Source organism: Leptodactylus fuscus, unplaced genomic scaffold (assembly GCF_031893055.1).
Source record: "Leptodactylus fuscus isolate aLepFus1 unplaced genomic scaffold, aLepFus1.hap2 HAP2_SCAFFOLD_200, whole genome shotgun sequence".
Lineage (NCBI taxonomy): Eukaryota > Metazoa > Chordata > Amphibia > Anura > Leptodactylidae > Leptodactylus > Leptodactylus fuscus.
This window is the reverse complement of record NW_027440223.1, coordinates 24,126-41,842: the sequence shown is the minus strand read 5'-3', so window position 1 is coordinate 41,842 and position 17,717 is coordinate 24,126. Positions and strand designations below refer to the sequence as shown.

At 49.6% G+C, this 17,717-nt stretch overlaps 1 pseudogene; it reads left to right on the top strand.

Moving 5' to 3' along the window:
- Nucleotides 1-2,069: 2,069 nt before the first annotated feature.
- The window catches only part of LOC142187357 (uncharacterized), a 30,567-nt pseudogene continuing 14,919 nt past the window's right edge, over nt 2,070-17,717 (top strand).

The following is a 17,717-nucleotide window of genomic DNA, read 5'->3' as shown; positions in this document are numbered from 1 at the left end:
CCACACAAGGATCTGGGTATAAGGAGCCACATGTAGGGGCCACACAAGGATCTGGGTATAAGGAGCTACATGTAGGGGCCACACAAGGATCTGGGTATAAGGAGCTACATGTAGGGGCCACACAAGGATCTGAGTATAAGAAGCCACATGTAGGGGTCGCACAAGGTTCTGGGTATAAGGAGCCCCATGTAGGGGCCACACAAGGATCTGGGTATAAGGAGCTACATGTAGGGGCCACACAAGGATCTGGGTATAAGGAGCCACATGTAGGGGCCACACAAGGTTCTGGGTATAAGGAGCCCCATGTAGGGGCTGCACAAGGATCTGGGTATAAGAAGCCACATGTAGGGGCCACACAAGGATCTGGGTATAAGGAGCCACATGTAGGGGCCACACAAGGATCTGGGTATAAGGAGCTACATGTAGGGGCCACACAAGGATCTGAGTATAAGGAGCTACATGTAGGGGCCACACAAGGTCCTGGGTATAAGGAGCCACATGTAGGGGCCACACAAGGTTCTGGGTATAAGGAGCTACATGTAGGGGCCACACAAGGATCTGGGTATAAGGAGCTACATGTAGGGGTCACACAAGGATCTGGGTATAAGGAGCCACATGTAGGGGTCGCACAAGGTTCTGGGTATAAGGAGCTACATGTAGGGGCCACACAAGGATCTGGGTATAAGAAGCCACATGTAGGGGCCACACAAGGATCTGGGTATAAGGAGCTACATATAGGGGTCACACAAGGTTCTGGGTATAAGGAGCCACATGTAGGGGCCACACAAGGATCTGAGTATAAGGAGCTACATGTAGGGGCCACACAAGGTCCTGGGTATAAGGAGCCACATGTAGGGGCCACACAAGGTTCTGGGTATAAGGAGCCACATGTAGGGGCCACACAAGGTTCTGGGTATAAGGAGCCACATGTAGGGGCCACACAAGGATCTGGGTATAAGGAGCCACATGTAGGGGCCGCACAAGAGTCTGGGTATAAGGAGCCACATGTAGGGGCCGCACAAGAGTCTGGGTATAAGGAGCCACATGTAGGGGCCACACAAGGATCTGGGTATAAGGAGCTACATGTAGGGGCCGCACAAGGATCTGGGTATAAGGAGCCACATGTAGGGGTCGCACAAGGTTCTGGGTATAAGGAGCCACATGTAGGGGCCACACAAGGTTCTGGGTATAAGGAGCCACATGTAGGGGCTGCACAAGGATCTGAGTATAAGAAGCCACATGTAGGGGCCACACAAGGTTCTGGGTATAAGGAGCCACATGTAGGGGCCACACAAGGATCTGGGTATAAGGAGCTACATGTAGGGGCCACACAAGGATCTGGGTATAAGGAGCCACATGTAGGGGCCACACAAGGTTCTGGGTATAAGGAGCCACATGTAGGGGCCACACAAGGATCTGGGTATAAGGAGCCACATGTAGGGGCCGCACAAGAGTCTGGGTATAAGGAGCCACATGTAGGGGCCACACAAGGATCTGGGTATAAGGAGCTACATGTAGGGGCCGCACAAGGATCTGGGTATAAGGAGCCACATGTAGGGGTCGCACAAGGTTCTGGGTATAAGGAGCTACATGTAGGGGCCACACAAGGATCTGGGTATAAGGAGCCACATGTAGGGGCCACACAAGGATCTGGGTATAAGGAGCTACATGTAGGGGCCACACAAGGATGTGGGTATAAGGAGCCACATGTAGGGGCCACACAAGGTTCTGGGTATAAGGAGCTACATGTAGGGGCCACACAAGGTTCTGGGTATAAGGAGCCACATGTAGGGGCCACACAAGGTTCTGGGTATAAGGAGCTACATGTAGGGGCCACACAAGGATGTGGGTATAAGGAGCCACATGTAGGGGCCACACAAGGTTCTGGGTATAAGGAGCCACATGTAGGGGCCACACAATCTCAGGCTGGAGGATCTTGCCAGCACCAGGGACATTTGTTGGGTACAAGAGAGCGCTGATGAGAGCGACAGAGGGGGAAATGGAGCGAAAGAAATGAAGCAAATCACAGGGAGGGGGAAGGGGATGACCCCGGGAGGTGCAGGGGGTGGAGGGGGCAGCATAGGCACAGACAACAGACAGACCCTGAGGATGGGACCAACACTGAGACGTCTCCTTCCCTGTAAGCCAATCCTAAGTCACCTGTGCCTTCTGTTCTGCACCCTTACAGGTAACAATGTCATATCTGCCCCCTCCTCGTTCGGCCCCTGCCCGGTTCTCCTGCTGTTTATAAACTTATTACTCTGTAAGTTTCGGGCAGAGACTCCAGAGGTCACCATGGTGGTACTAATACGTTGTGTAGAATAGTCCTCTAGATCAGCATGGCTGGAGTGATAGGATCTTGGTGATCACTATGGGTTGTTGTGATTATATCATGGAGAGCAGCATGTTTGAGGTGGTAGGGTCCTAGTGGTGGGCATGGTTAGTGTGAACATGCCCTGGAGTTCAGAATGTTTGAGGTGATAAGATCCTGATGACCATCATGGTTGGTGTGAACATGTCCTGGAGATTAGTATGTTTGAGGTGATAGGGCCCTGGTGGTTGGCATGGATGAGGTGAGAGGATCCTGGTGGTCCTCATGGTTAGGGTGAACATGTCCTGGAGATCAGAATGTTTGAGGTGATAAGATCCTGATGACCATCATGGTTAGTGTAAACACGTCCTGGAGATCAGTGTGTTTGAGGTGAGAGGGTCCTGGTGGGAGCATGGATGGAGTGATAGGATGCTAGAGGTCTTCATGGTTGGTGTGAACATGTCCTGGAGATTAGTATGTTTGAGGTGATAGGGCCCTGGTGGTTGGCATGGATGAGGTGAGAGGATCCTGGTGGTCCTCATGGTTAGTGTGAACATGTCCTGGAGATCAGAATGTTTGAGGTGATAAGATCCTGATGACCATCATGGTTAGTGTAAACACGTCCTGGAGATCAGTGTGTTTGAGGTGAGAGGGTCCTGGTGGGAGCATGGATGGAGTGATAGGATGCTAGAGGTCTTCATGGTTGATGTGATCATGTCCTGGAGATTAGTATGTTTGAGGTGAGAGGGTCCCGGTGATCATCATGGATGTAGTGATCATGTCCTGGAGATCAGAATGTTGGATGGGGTGAGAGGATCCTGGTGGTCCCCATGGATGGGGTGAGAGGATCCTGCAGATCAGCTTGCATGGAATAATGAATTCTTAGGGATCAGCATGTTTATGGGAATGCAGTTCTAGAGGACCACATGGCTGGGTGATAAGGCCCCGGTGGTTGGCATGGATGGAGTAAGAGTATCCTGGTGGTCAGCATGGTTTGTGTGTTTATGTTCTGGAGATCAGCATGTTTGAGATCATAAGGTCCTGATGACCATCATGGTTGGTGTGAACACGTCCTGGAGATCAGTGTGTTTGAGGTGATAGGGCCCCGGTGGTTGGCATGGATGGGGTGATAGGATCCTGGTGGTCCTCATGGTTGATGTGATCATGTCCTGGAGATCAGCATATTTGAAGTCATAGGGTCCTGAGTTGATGGGGACCTTGAGCTCTATGTTCTTCTCACTGCATGAATATCTAAGTTGTAAGACGTTGGGAGTTGTGTAAGAACTTCCCCATGTACTGATTTATGACCCCTCTTTGGGGACTATCAGTGGGTAAGATATAGACCTCTTTATGTGAGCTGGTGGGGTGGCTGGCAGATGAGTTACATGTACAGCTGAAAAGAAGTCTTCTGTTACTCTCTGGTTTCTGCCATAGGGGGCAGTGTAAAGGTGAGGCAGAAGGACTTGGGTTTAGGCCTTCTTAAAGTTCATTTCTCTTCATGCCATGAGATGGGACACGAAGCCTCACTGGACATGTCTCTGACTGTGTGGACATGAGGCTGACGGATGACCATGCCATGAAATATCCCTGCTCATTCTGTCAATAACTTGTAGTGAGAACTTTACCTCAAGAGCAAGTAAATTGTTGGGTAGAAGCCTTCCTAAGATCTCTGATAACCTCCCTGTCTGAAAGACTACAAGTGGTGCCCATCAGCCGACCAAGGATGTAGAGATTGTCAGCAGTGAATCACCCGGTGTAACCAGAGATGTCATGGTCGCTCTTCTATTCACTTTGTAGCTGCAGAGATGTTCAGCTGCCATGTTGAATATTTTGGGTCACTGACAGTTGCAGAAAGTGGCTCAAGTTAAACAACACATCAATGGAAGCCGAGACCAAGTCACACTTCAAAGCAGATAGTGATCCTTAACCAAAGATCTGCAGCCCATCAATAGAAGCTCAGACAAGGCCATAGGCCATGGCAGACCCATCACAAAGGACAGTTCTGCAGCCCATTAATGGAAGCCTAGACCAAGCCAAAGACCATGGCAGACCCATGACAAAGGACAGTTCTACAGCCCATCCATGGAAGCCTAGACCAAGCCACAGTCCATGGAAAACCCAACATAAAGGACAGTTCTGCAGCCCATAAATGGAAGCCTAGACCAATCCACAGACCATGGCAGACACATCACAAAGGACAGTTCTACAGCCCATCCATGCAAGCCTAGACCAAGCCACAGTCAATGGAAAACCCAACATAAAGGACAGTTCTGCAGCCCATCAATGGAAGCCTAGACCAAGCCACAGACCATGGCAGACACATCACAAAGGACAGTTCTACAGCCCATCCATGCAAGCCTAGACCAAGCCACAGACCATGGCAGACACATCACAAAGGACAGTTCTGCAGCCCATCCATGGAAGCCTAGACCAAGCCACAGACCATGGCAGACACATCACAAAGGACAGTTCTGCAGCCCATCCATGGAAGCCTAGACCAAGCCACAGACCATGGCAGACACATCACAAAGGACAGTTCTGCAGCCCATCCATGGAAGCCTAGACCAAGCCACAGACCATGGCAGACACATCACAAAGGACAGTTCTGCAGCCCATCCATGGAAGCCTAGACCAAGCCACAGTCAATGGAAAACCCATCATAAAGGACAGTTCTGCAGCCCATCAATGGAAGCTTAAACCAAGCCACAGACTATGGAAGACCGATCACAAAGGACAGTTCTGAAGGCCATTAATGAAAGCCTAGACCAGGCCACAGATTCATGGAAGACCAATTACAGACCAATGGCAATCCCAAAACAGAACAGAAACCAACCATGAAGTACATATCTGCATCTTATCAATGAAAGCCAAGATCAGGTCACAGATCACAGCAGATAAAGATCTGGAAGGGCTGACTTGTTATACCCTTCCAAAGCAGATGGAAATTGTGACCTGTCCTCATCACTGATCATGTCCACCTATGGCCCAATGTAAGAGGATTGCCTAATGCTTAAGACTGATTTGGTATTTCATATCCAAGTGAAGAGAACTTCACAAACGTACAATATCTCCACAACTACAAGTAACATCTGGGACTGTGGGGCCCCTGTTTGGAGCCCATACAATTTGGGGAATCTCTGTTGCTGTGCGGGACTGATAAACACTTCCTTCTGCGCGTGTTCTGGCTTCTGAGGTTACAGTCCCATGTTCTGATGATTGGTGAATGATGGAGTAGAAGTATAATCCAAGCACGCAACAAAAAGAGAGAAACGTTATGGAAGACCTTCATCAGATCTGGTAAGAGAAGTTCCATGGACTTCTCTAACCAGATCTGATGAAGGTCTGACGCATGGTCCTCCTCCTCTTTCTCTTCTTCTTCCTCTTTCTTACTCTTCTTCTTCCTCCACCTCCCATACACCATGTATGATTATTTACCAGATGTCTCCATGGACTTCTCTAACCAGATCTGATGAAGGTCTGACGCATGGTCCTCCTCCTCTTTCTCTTCTTCTTCTGCCTCCTCCCATACACCATGTATGATTATTTACCACGTCTCCATGGACTTCTCTAACCAGATCTGATGAAGGCCTGACGCATGGTCCTCCTCCTCCTTCTCTTCTTCTTCCTCTTTCTTACTCTTCTTCTTCCTCCTCCTCCCATACACCATGTATGATTATTTACCACATGTCTCCATGGACTTCTCTAACCAGATCTGATGAAGGCCTGACGCATGGTCCTCCTCCTCTTTCTCTTCTTCTTCCTCTTTCTTACTCTTCTTCTTCCTCCTCCTCCCATACACCATGTATGATTATTTACTACATGTCTCCATGGACTTCTCTAACCAGATCTGATGAAGGCCTGACGCATGGTCCTCCTCCTCTTCTTCTTCCTCTTTCTTACTCTTCTTCTTCCTCCTCCCATACACCATGTATGATTATTTACCACGTCTCCATGGACTTCTCTTACCAGATCTGATGAAGGCCTGACGCATGGTCCTCCTCCTCTTTCTCTTCTTCTTCCTCTTTCTTACTCTTCTTCTTCCTCCTCCTCCCATACACCATGTATGATTATTTACCAGATGTCTCCATGGACTTCTCTAACCAGATCTGATGAAGGCCTGACGCATGGTCCTCCTCCTTTTTCTCTTCTTCTTCCTCTTTCTTACTCTTCTTCTTCCTCCTCCTCCCATACACCATGTATGATTATTTACCAGATGTCTCCATGGACTTCTCTAACCAGATCTGATGAAGGCCTGACGCATGGTCCTCCTCCTCTTTCTCTTCTTCTTCCTTACTCTTCTTCTTCCTCCTTCTCCCATACACCATGTATGATTATTTACCACGTCTCCATGGACTTCTCTTACCAGATCTGATGAAGGCCTGACGCATGGTCCTCCTCCTCTTTCTCTTCTTCTTTCTTACTCTTCTTCTTCCTCCTCCTCCCATACACTATGTATGATTATTTACCACATGTCTCCATGGACTTCTCTTACCAGATCTGATGAAGGCCTGACGCATGGTCCTCCTCTTCTTTCTCTTCTTCTTCCTCTTTCTTACTCTTCTTCTTCCTCATCCTCCCATACACCATGTATGATTATTTACCACATGTCTCCATGGACTTCTCTTACCAGATCTGATGAAGGCCTGACGCATGGTCCTCCTCCTCTTTCTCTATTCTTCTTTACTCTTCTTCTTCCTCATCCTCCCATACACCATGTATGATTATTTACCACATGTCTCCATGGACTTCTCTTACCAGATCTGATGAAGGCCTGGTCCATGGTCACATTTTCACTAATTAAATTCAACCTAACGATTTTGTTGCTTCTCTTTGGCATTGGAATGAAACCCTTGTAGGGTCCCCACCATCACTATCCTTGGGAGGGCCGTGGTTACAACTATTGCATATTGGTGGAGTGTCCAGGTGATACCGGTGCAGGCTCATTTGGCTCATCCTGGTATCCCTGTATATTACAGCCGGTGCCGCCGTGAAGGTTGTTGTAAACACTCCCAGCATCCAGGTGACAAGAGGTGGAAGTGTCCTGCTCCCCTGCTCCTTCAGAACAACGGCCGCCCTCAACCGCCTTAACATCATCTGGACTGTGTCCCCCCTACACCAGCCTCAGCAGCCCCTGCAGGTGTGTGGCCACCATTCCCCTCCCCCAAAACGTGGATATCATGTCTATCAATAATATGAACTTGTGTCTTCCCTCTGTGCAGGTCATATCGTATGAACAGGGGCAGATCGTGGAAAGTCTTAGTGAGTATCTGGGAAGAGTCACATTTGTCTTTAATCCAACCCAGGATGCCAGTATTGTCCTCAACCATAGCCGTGTATCCGACACTGGGACGTACCAATGTACAGTCATCAACCCCCCGGATGGAGCAACACCCAACATTGGCCTCATCGGCCTTACTGTGCTCGGTAAGTGACACTAGGTACAATCGGATAGGTCATTGACCATACTATCCATAGCCTCATCATAACCATAGAGAGGAGGAGGAGTCACCCCGATAACTACACCCTCATCATAACCATAGAGAGGAGGAGGGGTCACCCCGATAACTACACCCTCATCATAACCATAGAGAGGAGGAGGAGTCACCCCGATAACTACACCCTCATCATAACCATAGAGAGGAGGAGGGGTCACCCCGATAACTACACCCTCATCATAACCATAGAGAGGAGGAGGGGTCACCCTGATAACTACACCCTCATCATAACCATAGAGAGGAGGAGGGGTCACCCCGATAACTACACCCTCATCATAACCATAGAGAGGAGGAGGGGTCACCCCGATAACTACACCCTCATCATAACCATAGAGAGGAGGAGGAGTCACCCCGATAACTACACAATCATCATAACCATAGAGAGGAGGAGGGGTCACCCTGATAACTACACCCTCATCATAACCATAGAGAGGAGGAGGGGTCACCCCGATAACTACACCCTCATCGTAACCATAGAGAGGAGGAGGAGGAGTCACCCCGATAACTACACCCCCATCATAACCATAGAGAGGAGGAGGGGTCACCCCGATAACTACACCCTCATCATAACCATAGAGAGGAGGAGGGGTCACCCCGATAACTACACCCTCATCATAACCATAGAGAGGAGGAGGGGTCACCCCGATAACTACACCCTCATCATAACCATAGAGAGGAGGAGGGGTCACCCCGATAACTACACCCTCATCATAACCATAGAGAGAAGGAGGGGTCACCCCGATAACTACACCCTCATCATAACCATAGAGAGGAGGAGGAGTCACCCTGATAACTACACCCTCATCATAACCATAGAGAGGAGGAGGGGTCACCCTGATAACTACACCCTCATCATATCCATAGAGAGGAGGAGGGGTCACCCTGATAACTACACCCTCATCATATCCATAGAGAGGAGGAGGAGTCACCCTGATAACTACACCCTCATCATAACCATAGAGAGGAGGAGGGGTCACCCTGATAACTACACCCTCATAATATCCATAGAGAGGAGGAGGGGTCACCCCGATAACTACACCCTCATCATAACCATAGAGAGGAGGAGGAGTCACCCCGATAACTACACCCTCATCATAACCATAGAGAGAAGGAGGGGTCACCCCGATAACTACACCCTTATCATAACCATAGAGAGGAGGGGTCACCCCGATAACTACACCCTCATCATAACCATAGAGAGGAGGAGGAGTCACCCTGATAACCACACCCTCATCATAACCATAGAGAGGAGGAGGGGTCACCCTGATAACTACACCCTCATCATAACCATAGAGAGGAGGAGGAGTCACCCCGATAACTACCCCCTCATCATAACCATAGAGAGGAGGAGGGGTCACCCCGATAACTACACCCTCATCATAACCATAGAGAGGAGGAGGGGTCACCCTGATAACTACACCCTCATCATAACCATAGAGAGGAGGAGGAGTCACCCCGATAACTACACCCTCATAATATCCATAGAGAGGAGGAGGGGTCACCCCGATAACTACACCCTCATCATAACCATAGAGAGAAGGAGGGGTCACCCCGATAACTACACCCTCATCATAACCATAGAGAGGAGGAGGGGTCACCCTGATAACCACACCCTCATAATATCCATAGAGAGGAGGAGGGGTCACCCTGATAACCACACCCTCATCATAACCATAGAGAGAAGGAGGAGTCACCCCGATAACTACACCCTCATAATATCCTTAGAGAGGAGGAGGGGTCACCCTGATAACTACACCCTCATCATAACCATAGAGAGGAGGAGGGGTCACCCTGATAACTACACCCTCATCATATCCATAGAGAGGAGGAGGAGTCACCCCGATAACTACACCCTCATCATAACCATAGAGAGGAGGAGGGGTCACCCTGATAACTACACCCTCATCATAACCATAGAGAGGAGGAGGGGTCACCCTGATAACTACACCCTCATCATAACCATAGAGAGGAGGAGGGGTCACCCCGATAACTACACCCTCATCATAACCATAGAGAGGAGGAGGGGTCACCCTGATAACTACACCCTCATCATAACCATAGAGAGGAGGAGGGGTCACCCTGATAACTACACCCTCATAATATCCATAGAGAGGAGGAGGGGTCACCCTGATAACCACACCCTCATGATATCCATAGAGAGGAGGACGGGTCACCCTGATAACTACACCCTCATCATAACCATAGAGAGGAGGAGGGGTCACCCTGATAACCACACCCTCATGATATCCATAGAGAGGAGGACGGGTCACCCCGATAACTACACCCTCATCATAACCATAGAGAGGAGGAGGAGTCACCCTGATAACTACACCCTCATAATATCCATAGAGAGGAGGAGGGGTCACCCTGATAACTACACCCTCATCATAACCATAGAGAGGAGGAGGGGTCACCCCGATAACTACACCCTCATAATATCCATAGAGAGGAGGAGGGGTCACCCTGATAACCACACCCTCATGATATCCATAGAGAGGAGGACGGGTCACCCCGATAACTACACCCTCATCATAACCATAGAGAGGAGGAGGAGTCACCCCGATAACTACACCCTCATAATATCCATAGAGAGGAGGAGGGGTCACCCCGATAACTACACCCTCATCATAACCATAGAGAGAAGGAGGGGTCACCCCGATAACTACACCCTCATCATAACCATAGAGAGGAGGAGGGGTCACCCCGATAACTACACCCTCATCATAACCATAGAGAGGAGGAGGGGTCACCCCGATAACTACACCCTTATCATAACCATAGAGAGAAGGAGGGGTCACCCCGATAACTACACCCTCATCATAACCATAGAGAGGAGGAGGGGTCACCCTGATAACCACACCCTCATGATAACCATAGAGAGGAGGAGGGGTCACCCCGATAACTACCCCCTCATCATAACCATAGAGAGGAGGAGGGGTCACCCCGATAACTACACCCTCATCATAACCATAGAGAGGAGGAGGGGTCACCCTGATAACTACACCCTCATCATATCCATAGAGAGGAGGAGGAGTCACCCCGATAACTACACCCTCATAATATCCATAGAGAGGAGGAGGGGTCACCCTGATAACTACACCCTCATCATAACCATAGAGAGGAGGAGGGGTCACCCTGATAACTACACCCTCATCATAACCATAGAGAGGAGAAGGGGTCACCCTGATAACTACACCCTCATAATATCCATAGAGAGGAGGAGGGGTCACCCTGATAACCACACCCTCATGATATCCATAGAGAGGAGGAGGGGTCACCCCGATAACTACACCCTCATCATAACCATAGAGAGGAGGAGGGGTCACCCTGATAACTACACCCTCATCATAACCATAGAGAGGAGGAGGGGTCACCCCGATAACTACACCCTCATCATAACCATAGAGAGGAGGAGGGGTCACCCTGATAACTACACCCTCATCATAACCATAGAGAGGAGGGGTCACCCTGATAACTACACCCTCATCATAACCATAGAGAGGAGGAGGGGTCACCCTGATAACTACACCCTCATCATAACCATAGAGAGGAGGAGGGGTCACCCTGATAACTACACCCTCATCATAACCATAGAGAGGAGGAGGGGTCACCCCGATAACTACACCCTCATCATAACCATAGAGAGGAGGAGGGGTCACCCTGATAACTACACCCTCATCATAACCATAGAGAGGAGGAGGGGTCACCCCGATAACTACACCCTCATCATAAACATAGAGAGGAGGGGTCACCCTGATAACTACACCCTCATCATAACCATAGAGAGGAGGAGGGGTCACCCCGATAACTACACCCTCATCATAACCATAGAGAGGAGGGGTCACCCTGATAACTACACCCTCATCATAACCATAGAGAGGAGGAGGAGTCACCCTGATAACCACACCCTCATGATATCCATAGAGAGGAGGACGGGTCACCCCGATAACTACACCCTCATCATAACCATAGAGAGGAGGAGGGGTCACCCTGATAACTACACCCTCATCATAACCATAGAGAGGAGGAGGGGTCACCCTGATAACTACACCCTCATCATAACCATAGAGAGGAGGAGGGGTCACCCTGATAACCACACCCTCATGATATCCATAGAGAGGAGGACGGGTCACCCCGATAACTACACCCTCATCATAACCATAGAGAGGAGGAGGGGTCACCCTGATAACTACACCCTCATCATAACCATAGAGAGGAGGAGGGGTCACCCTGATAACTACACCCTCATAATATCCATAGAGAGGAGGAGGGGTCACCCTGATAACTACACCCTCATCATAACCATAGAGAGGAGGAGGGGTCACCCTGATAACTACACCCTCATCATAACCATAGAGAGGAGGAGGGGTCACCCCGATAACTACACCCTCATCATAACCATAGAGAGGAGGGGTCACCCTGATAACTACACCCTCATCATAACCATAGAGAGGAGGAGGGGTCACCCCGATAACTACACCCTCATCATAACCATAAAGAGTAGGAGGAGTCACCCTGATAACTACACCCTCATCATAACCATAGAGAGGAGGGGTCACCCTGATAACTACACCCTCATCATAACCATAGAGAGGAGGGGTCACCCTGATAACTACACCCTCATCATAACCATAGAGAGGAGGAGGAGTCACCCCGATAACTACACCCTCATCATAACCATAGAGAGTAGGAGGAGTCACCCTGATAACTACACCCTCATCATAACCATAGAGAGGAGGAGTCACCCCGATAACTACACCCTCATCATAAACATAGAGAGTAGGAGGAGTCACCCTGATAACTACACCCTCATCATAACCATAGAGAGGAGGAGGGGTCACCCTGATAACTACACCCTCATCATAAATATAGAGAGAAGGAGGGGTCACCCCGATAACTACACCCTCATAATATCCATAGAGAGGAGGAGGGGTCACCCTGATAACTACACCCTCATCATAACCATAGAGAGGAGGAGGGGTCACCCTGATAACTACACCCTCATCATAACCATAGAGAGTAGGAGGAGTCACCCTGATAACTACACCCTCATCATAACCATAGAGAGGAGGAGGGGTCACCCCGATAACTACACCCTCATAATATCCATAGAGAGGAGGAGGGGTCACCCCGATAACTACACCCTCATCATAACCATAGAGAGGAGGAGGGGTCACCCCGATAACTACACCCTCATCATAACCATAGAGAGGAGGAGGGGTCACCCCGATAACTACACCCTCATAATATCCATAGAGAGGAGGAGGGGTCACCCCGATAACTACACCATCATTATATCCATAGAGAGGAGGGGTCACCCCGATAACTACACCCTCATCATAACCATAGAGAGGAGGAGGGGTCACCCTGATAACTACACCCTCATCATAACCATAGAGAGGAGGAGAGGTCACCCCGATAACTACACCCTCATCATAACCATAGAGAGGAGGAGGAGTCACCCTGATAACTACACCCTCATCATAACGATAGAGAGGAGGAGTCACCCTGATAACTACCCCCTCATTATATCCATAGAGAGGAGGGGTCACCCTGATAACTACACCCTCATCATAACCATAGAGAGGAGGAGGAGTCACCATGATAACTACAACCTCATCTAACCATAGAGAGGAGGGGTCACCCCGATAACTACACCCTCATCATAACCATAGAGAGGAGGAGGGGTCACCCCGATAACTACACCCTTATCATAACCATAGAGAGGAGGAGTCACCCTGATAACTAAACCCTCATCGTAACCATAGAGAGGAGGAGGGGTCACCCCGATAACTACACCCTCATCATAACCATAGAGAGGAGGAGGAGTCACTCCGATAACTACACCCTCATCATAACGATAGAGAGGAGGAGTCACCCTGATAACTAAACCCTCATCGTAACCATAGAGAGGAGGAGGGGTCACCCCGATAACTACACCCTCATCATAACCATAGAGAGGAGGAGGGGTCACCCCGATAACTACACCCTCATAATATCCATAGAGAGGAGGAGGGGTCACCCCGATAACTACACCCTCATCATAACCATAGAGAGGAGGAGGAGTCACCCCGATAACTACACCCTCATCATAACCATAGAGAGGAGGAGGAGTCACCCCGATAACTACACCCTCATCATATCCATAGAGAGGAGGAGGAGTCACCCCGATAACTACACCCTCATCATAACCATAGAGAGGAGGAGTCACCCCGATAACTAAACCCTCATCGTAACCATAGAGAGGAGGAGGGGTCACCCTGATAACTACACCCTCATCATAACCATAGAGAGGAGGAGGGGTCACCCTGATAACTACACCCTCATCATAACCATAGAGAGGAGGAGGGGTCACCCCGATAACTACACCCTCATAATATCCATAGAGAGGAGGAGGGGTCACCCTGATAACCACACCCTCATGATAACCATAGAGAGGAGGAGGGGTCACCCCGATAACTACACCCTCATCATAACCATAGAGAGGAGGAGGGGTCACCCTGATAACTACACCCTCATCATAACCATAGAGAGGAGGAGGGGTCACCCCGATAACTACACCCTCATCATAACCATAGAGAGGAGGGGTCACCCTGATAACTACACCCTCATCATAACCATAGAGAGGAGGAGGTGTCACCCCGATAACTACACCCTCATCATAAACATATAGAGGAGGAGGGGTCACCCTGATAACTACACCCTCATCATAACCATAGAGAGGAGGGGTCACCCTGATAACTACACCCTCATCATAACCATAGAGAGGAGGGGTCACCCTGATAACTACACCCTCATCATAACGATAGAGAGGAGGAGGAGTCACTCCGATAACTACACCCTCATCATAACCATAGAGAGGAGGAGGGGTCAACCTGATAACTACACCCTCATCATAACCATAGAGAGGAGGAGGGGTCACCCTGATAACTACACCCTCATCATAACCATAGAGAGGAGGAGGGGTCACCTCGATAACTACACCCTCATCATAACCATAGAGAGGAGGAGGGGTCACCCCGATAACTACACCCTCATCATAACCATAGAGAGGAGGAGGGGTCACCCCGATAACTACACCCTCATCATAACCATAGAGAGGAGGAAGAGTCACCCTGATAACTACACCCTCATCATAACCATAGAGAGGAGGAGGGGTCACCCTGATAACTACACCCTCATCATAACCATAGAGAGGAGGAGGGGTCATCCTGATAACTACACCCTCATCATAACCATAGAGAGGAGGAGTCACCCCGATAACTAAACCCTCATCGTAACCATAGAGAGGAGGAGGGGTCACCCCGATAACTACACCCTCATAATTTCCATAGAGAGGAGGAGGGGTCACCCTGATAACCACACCCTCATCATAACCATAGAGAGGAGGAGGAGTCACCCCGATAACTACACCCTCATCATAACCATAGAGAGGAGGAGGGGTCACCCCGATAACTACACCCTCATCATATCCATAGAGAGGAGGAGGGGTCACCCCGATAACTACACCCTCATCATAACCATAGAGAGGAGGAGGGGTCACCCCGATAACTACACCCTCATCATAACCATAGAGAGGAGGAGGGGTCACCCCGATAACTGCACCCTTATCATAACCATAGAGAGAAGGAGGGGTCACCCCGATAACTACACCCTCATCATAACCATAGAGAGGAGGAGGGGTCACCCCGATAACTACACCCTCATCATAACCATAGAGAGGAGGGGTCACCCTGATAACTACACCCTCATCATAACCATAGAGAGAAGGAGGGGTCACCCCGATAACTACACCCTCATAATATCCATAGAGAGGAGGAGGGGTCACCCCGATAACTACACCCTCATCATAACCATAGAGAGGAGGAGGGGTCACCTCGATAACTACACCCTCATCATAACCATAGAGAGGAGGAGGGGTCACCCCGATAACTACACCCTCATCATAACCATAGAGAGGAGGAGGGGTCACCCCGATAACTACACCCTCATCATAACCATAGAGAGGAGGAGGAGTCACCCCGATAACTACACCCTCATCGTAACCATAGAGAGGAAGAGGAGGAGTCACCCCGATAACTACACCCTCATCATAACCATAGAGAGGAGGAGGGGTCACCCTGATAACTACACCCTCATCATAACCATAGAGAGGAGGAGGAGTCACCCTGATAACTACACCCTCATCATAACCATAGAGAGGAGGAGGAGTCACCCTGATAACTACAACCTCATCTAACCATAGAGAGGAGGGGTCACCCCGATAACTACACCCTCATCATAACCATAGAGAGGAGGAGGGGTCACCCCGATAACTACACCCTTATCATAACCATAGAGAGAAGGAGGGGTCACCCCGATAACTACACCCTCATCATAACCATAGAGAGGAGGAGGGGTCACCCCGATAACTACACCCTCTTCATAACCATAGAGAGGAGGGGTCACCCTGATAACTACACCCTCATCATAACCATAGAGAGGAGGAGGGGTCACCCTGATAACTACACCCTCATCATAACCATAGAGAGGAGGAGGGGTCACCCTGATAACTACACCCTCATCATAACCATAGAGAGGAGGAGGAGTCACCCTGATAACTACACCCTCATCATAACCATAGAGAGGAGGAGGGGTCACCCCGATAACTACACCCTCATTATATCCATAGAGAGGAGGAGGGGTCACCCCGATAACTACACCCTCATCATAACCATAGAGAGGAGGAGGGGTCACCCTGATAACTACACCCTCATCATAACCATAGAGAGGAGGGGTCACCCTGATAACTACACCCTCATCATAACCATAGAGAGGAGGAGGGGTCACCCTGATAACTACACCCTCATCATAACCATAGAGAGGAGGAGGGGTCACCCCGATAACTACACCCTCATCATATCCATAGAGAGGAGGAGGAGTCACCCCGATAACTACACCCTCATCATAACCATAGAGAGGAGGAGGAGTCACCCCGATAACTACACCCTCATCATAACCATAGAGAGGAGGAGGGGTCACCCTGATAACTACACCCTCATCATAACCATAGAGAGGAGGAGGGGTCACCCCGATAACTACACCCTCATCATAACCATAGAGAGGAGGAGGGGTCACCCTGATAACTACACCCTCATCATAACCATAGAGAGGAGGGGTCACCCTGATAACTACACCCTCATCATAACCATAGAGAGGAGGAGGAGTCACTCCGATAACTACACCCTCATCATAACCATAGAGAGGAGGAGGGGTCAACCTGATAACTACACCCTCATCATAACCATAGAGAGGAGGAGGGGTCACCTCGATAACTACACCCTCATCATAACCATAGAGAGGAGGAGGGGTCACCCCGATAACTACACCCTCATCATAACCATAGAGAGGAGGAGGGGTCACCCCGATAACTACACCCTCATCATAACCATAGAGAGGAGGAAGGGTCACCCTGATAACTACACCCTCATCATAACCATAGAGAGGAGGAGGGGTCACCCTGATAACTACACCCTCATCATAACCATAGAGAGGAGGAGGGGTCATCCCGATAACTACACCCTCATCATAACCATAGAGAGGAGGAGTCACCCCGATAACTAAACCCTCATCGTAACCATAGAGAGGAGGAGGGGTCACCCCGATAACTACACCCTCATCATAACCATAGAGAGGAGGAGGGGTCACCCTGATAACTACACCCTCATCATAACCATAGAGAGGAGGAGGGGTCATCCTGATAACTACACCCTCATCATAACCATAGAGAGGAGGAGGAGTCACCCCGATAACTAAACCCTCATCGTAACCATAGAGAGGAGGAGGGGTCACCCCGATAACTACACCCTCATCATAACCATAGAGAGAAGGAGGGGTCACCCCGATAACTACACCCTCATCATAACCATAGA